The sequence below is a fragment of the Phoca vitulina genome, unplaced genomic scaffold (genome assembly GCF_004348235.1).
Source record: "Phoca vitulina isolate PV1807 unplaced genomic scaffold, GSC_HSeal_1.0 scaffold71, whole genome shotgun sequence".
NCBI lineage: Eukaryota > Metazoa > Chordata > Mammalia > Carnivora > Phocidae > Phoca > Phoca vitulina.
This window is the reverse complement of record NW_022589774.1, coordinates 11,581,017-11,586,633: the sequence shown is the minus strand read 5'-3', so window position 1 is coordinate 11,586,633 and position 5,617 is coordinate 11,581,017. Positions and strand designations below refer to the sequence as shown.

Below are 5,617 nucleotides of genomic sequence, written 5' to 3'. Positions count from 1 at the left end.
AAAACAAAATATGGAACAACTTGCTGTCATTCCTCTACTTTTTGAGGGGAAATTATCTTGAAAATCATTAATTGAGCAAAGATGTATTTCTCAAAAGCACTTGTGATTTAGTTTTCAGTTTATTTTTACAATATATTTATGTGACAAGACACTTTTAAATAATAATTAGCCAATTTTAGGCAGTTTCTATCCCAGGAGGACAGCCCAAGACAACTGATTGTACTATGGAGACATGTATATTGACTGCCAAATAGAGTTAATTTGCTCAAAGCTAGAGTGATCATTGACAGTCTCAAAAAAAAACACAGAAAAGCGTCCCTTTCTCTATAAGGAGTTATCAGTAGAAAACTAAACACCTGCTTAAAAGAAACTACCTGGAGATCTCATTGTATGTCTATAAACTGGCAAAACAATTGGCTCATTTGTTTAACTTCCCTCAAACAAGTATTGAGCAGTCATTGTGTTTTGGACACTTCTAGGCAACAGGGGAGAAAACAAAAAACATGTAAATGATACGTCTTCCTTACCCAGCTTAAGGTAATTACATGATAACATTTCTTTCTGGGCGCCTGGGTGGCTCAGTCGTTAAGCGTCTGCCTTCAGCTCAGGTCATGATCCCAGGGTCCTGGGATCGAGCCCCGCATCGGGCTCCCTGCTCGGCGGGAAGCCTGCTTCTCCCTCTCCGTCTGCCTGCCGCTCTGCCTACTTGTGCTCTCTCTTTGTCAAATAAATAAATAAAATCTTTAAAAAAAACAAAACATTTCTTTCTTATGGAGATAAGATTTACATTCAGTGAAATGCATAGATATTAAGTGTAAAATTGGATAAGTTTTAACAAAAGTATATATTCTTGTAACTACCACCCCAATCAAGACATAAGACACTTCCATCTCCCCTAGAAAGTTCTTTCATGTCTTCCTTCAGTCAGTCTCCCTTCCCAGATAGGCAATTGTGTTCTGATTCTTATTATTATGCTCTTGAAGTCACATAAATGGAATTATATGGTATGTATTATTTTGTGTCTGATTCTTTTACTCTGTACAATTTTTTAGAGATTCATTTGTATTATTGTATTAGTACTTCATGACAAATATTCTTTTATATACATACATGAAATTTTTTTAAAAATCCATAATCCTGCTGATGGATATTTGTATTTGCTTCCAGGTCTTGGCTACTAAAAATAAAGCTGCTGTTAACACTCTTGGTCAAGTTTTTGTGAATGTAGATTTTCATTTTCTTGGATAAATATCTAGGAGTAGAACTGCTGGGGCATTAAGTGGATATATAATTTTATAAGAAGCTCCCAAACAGCTGCCCAAAGAGATTATATCATTTTATACTCCCATCAGCAGCGTATGAGAGTTCCACTTGTATAACATGCTCACTAACCATTGATGTTGTCAGTCTTTTTGTTTTAGCCATTTTAGTGGGTGTGATGTGGAATTTCAATATGGTTTTAATTCATATTTCCCTGATGACTAGTGATGTTGAGTATTTTTCATGTGCTTATTGGCCACTTTTTGTGAAATGTCTGGTTTTTGCCTATTTAAAATTTTTTTATCCTTTTATTTTTGATTTGTAGGAGTCTTTCATATATTATTATATAAGTTCTTTACCAAATATATGTATTAAGAATATTTTCTCAGTTTATGGCTTACAGTTTTTAATAGATTTTATTTTTTTAAAAAGATTTTATTTATTTGAGACAGAGAAAGAGAGCACGAGCGGGGGGGAGGCAGAGGGAGATGGAGAAGCAGGCTCCCCACCAAGCCAGGACCCTGACGTGGGCCTTGATCCCAGGACCCTGGGATCATGACCTGAGCCAAAGACAGATGCTTAACCATCTGAGCCACCCAGGCACCCCTAGATTTAATTTTTTTAGAGATGTTTTAGGTAAACAGCAAAATTGAGCAGGTGGTATAAAGAATTCCCATCTACCTCCTGCCCCTCCGTATGCATAGCCTCTCCCACTGTCAACACCCTGCACCAGAGTGGTACATTTGCTACAATCAACTGACACATCATTATCACCCAAAGTCCATAGTTTACATTAGGGTACATGCTTGGTGTTGTACTATGAGTCTGAACAAATATATAATATAATGATATGTATCCACCATTGTAGTATCGTATCATACAGAGTTCTTTCAATGCCCTAAATTCCTCTATGTTCTGCCTATTCATCTGTTCATACATCCATCCTCTGACAACCATTGATCTTTCTACAGCCCTGTAGTTTTGCCTTTTCCAGATGTCTTTTGCTGGAATCGTATGTAGCCTTTTCAGATTAGCTTCTTTCACTTAATAATATGCACTTAATGTTCCTCCATGTCTGTTCATAGCTTGATGGTTCATTTCTTCTTAGTGCTGAATAATATTCCATTGTCTGGATATAACATGGTTTATTTATCATTAACCTACTGAAGGACGTCTTGGTTGTTTCCAGATTTTGGCAATTGTAAATAAAACTGCTTTAAACAACTGTGGGCAGGTTTTTATGTGGACATAACTTTTCAGCTCATTTGGGTAAATACCAAAGAGTGCAATTCCCAGACCATGTGGTCAAGAGAATGTTAAGTTTTGTAAGAAACTGCCAAATTGTCTTCCAAAGTGTCTGTACCATTTTGCATACCCATTAGCAATGAATGAGAGATCCTATTGTTTCATGTCCTTGCCAGGCTTTGGTGGTGTTAGCATTTTGGATTTTGGCCATTCTAATAGGTGTGTAGTGGTATCTTGTTGTCATTTTAATTTGCAATTGTATAATGACGTATTGATCAACTCTTCATATGCTTATTTGCCGTCTGTATCTTCTTGGGTGACATGTCTATTCATTTTTTGATCATTTTTTAGATTGTTCTAATGTAAGAATTTGATATACATATACATCGTAAACAGATTAACACAATCAAGGTAATTAACATATCCAATACTTCACATTGTTAAGATTTTTGTGTGTGGTGAAAATACTTAAGGTCAACTCTTAAATATGGGCTGCTTCACGAATTTGCATGTCATCCTTGCACAAAGGCCATGCTAATCTCTGTATCATTCCAATTTTTGTATATGTATGTGTTGCAGAAGTGAGTACTTGAGGCTTATTTTTCTCCATACATTTTTACAGTTGTTCCAATGCCATTTGCTTAAAAAAATTCCCTATCTCATTGGATTCGCTAGGCACCTTGGTAATATTCAGTTGACTATATATAAATTGATCTATTTTTTATTTCACTGTTCTGTTCTGTACACATACACACATTTTATTACTGTGTTGTTTAATCCAGGCTGGATTCATTATTATATTTTTATAATTATTTTATATTTATTATATAAAATTTAATTTTTTTAAAATTCCATTTTTAAGAAATTAAAATTAAAACATTTCATGGTTCCCTGAAAATATTGGGGGCCCTAGGCACTGTGCCTAAGGCTAATTGGACCTGATAGGAGTAAAGCTAGGTTCTGCACATGTAGCCCCGTCAGAAACTGGGTGCAGAGGCCTATGAAACTTTCCTTAGGAGCACAGGCGAGGCTTGTGGGCCCTAAGATTAATAGCAAATATCTAGGGGCCTATGATAGTTTACTTTCAATGTTATATTTTCATTGTATTATCCCTATGACTAAATTCTTGTTAAATATTATGATACTGACTCAGTTGGTCTATGGGGAATTAAGGAAAATATCTTTTTAGTCAGGGTTCTTAGTCGTAAACAACAAAAGCTGTCTTTGGTTGACTGAGTAGAAAAAGAGTTTTATTAAAGGGCATGAGGTAGTTCACACAATGGTTGGGATATTTGGAACATTAGGCTCAAGGCTAAGCCTCAGGAAGAACGCCCAAAACCGCATCCCATGAATAGGTCTAATGAGGAAAATGTTGCCACCACCAGCCACTAGAAGTTACAGTTTGTCTCACTGCTGTTCTGTGTGAGGAAAGCAGTTGCAAGGATTATCATTACCGTCATTAGTGTCAATTATTATTTTTGCCAAGAACTCAGTCTTGCAGCCCCTGTAAGTGCAGAGTGAGAGACCGAATGTTTCATTAATAATTATATAAAAACACTTCGCCACATATAAGACCCAAAATATCTGAAAAACAGAAAGTCAAGAAATAAGGAATTCTCCATTTCTCAAGAATTTCTCAAGGAAACAAAAATACTACATAGTATATGTAGTTTTATTAAAGGGCATGAGGTAGTTCACAAAATGGTGCACTCAAGGAGCGCACAATTTTCTGAAGGAGGTAAGCGTATGCATGACTATTAGTAAAACCATTTTCCTGTGTAATATAAGCGAAATGATAGGGGAGCAGAGAGGAGGAGACAATTTCAAATCAGGAGCATTTGAGCCTTGAAGAATAAGCAGGGAATGGAACATTCCACAATAGAGGGAACCAAGTGGGCAGATAAGCAGAGTTAAACTGAAGGGTGTATTTGAGGTTTTAAAATTTACAACTTTAACAAATTGAATACTGATTTTATTTTTTTTATTTTTTTTAAAGATTTTATTTATTTAGAGAGAGATAGTGAGAGCAGGAACACAAGCAGGGGGAGTGGGAGACGGAGAAGCAGGCTTCCCACATGAGCAGGGAGCCCGATGTGGGACTCAATCCTAGGACCCTGGGATCATGACCTGAGCCGAAGGCAGACGCTTAATGACTGAGCCACCGAGGCGCCCCTGAATACTGATTTTAATACAAGTAATTATATTCCTTTACAAACCAGGTTTCCCTGGACAGTGATAATTATCAACTGACAGCTGGGTCACCTGGGTGACTCAGTCAGTTGGGCATCTGACTCTTGATTTCGGCTCGGGTCATGATCTAAGGGTTGTGGGATCTAGCCAGCTCAGGCTCTGTGCTCAGCAGGGAGTCGGCTTGAGATTCTTTCTCTCCCTCTCCTTGTGCCCCTCCTGCTGTACTCTCTCTCTCTTGTTTTTCTCTCTCTCAAATGAATAAATAAATCTTTTAAAAAATTATCAACTGACAGAGCTGTGAACAGGGTAAAGTTACAGTTTGATTTTAGGAATCAAGAGGTCCATTTAAGTTGTTGGAAGGGGGCAGAAAACAGAAATCAAGGCTAAAGAGAATATATGTGGTGAGGAAATTGAAGGTACTTTAAACGGAAGAAACAGTCTATAATTAGAAGAAATATTTAAGTGATAATGGTGTTTTTAATTTAGAAAAGACATTTTTTTAAGATTTTTATTTATTTGAGAAAGAGAGAGCAAGCAAGAGAGAGCACAAGCAGGGTGAAGGGCAGAGGGAGAAGCAGGCTCCCCGCCAAGTGAGGAGCCTCATTTGGGACTCAATTCCGGGACTCCAGGATCATGACCTGAGCCAAAGGCAGATGCTTAACCAATTGAGCTACCCAGGCACCCTAGAAAAGACTTCCACATATCTGAAGAGACAGAATGAAAAGAGATTGTAGATGATAGAAGAATAAATGAGGTGAAGAGGATAGGGGAGGATCCTCTGGGGGGAGGTTAGGGGAAAGCAGAGACATTGGAAAGAGGAACACTTATTTATATAGGATGTGAAGGAATAAAGAAAATGTAAAGATGTTCTAGAAGTGGAAAGGAAGAAGGGCCAAAGAGATCATTTACCAATAACTTTGAT

The 5,617-nt window shown here is 37.2% G+C and overlaps 1 non-coding gene across 1 annotated transcript; it reads right to left on the bottom strand.

Moving 5' to 3' along the window:
- Positions 1 to 2,986: 2,986 nt before the first annotated feature.
- LOC116624965 lies at positions 2,987 to 3,086 on the bottom strand. The gene has a single exon (XR_004297982.1). It is a non-coding gene; the product is annotated as a U6 spliceosomal RNA (small nuclear RNA).
- Between the last annotated feature and the right edge of the window lie 2,531 nt (positions 3,087 to 5,617).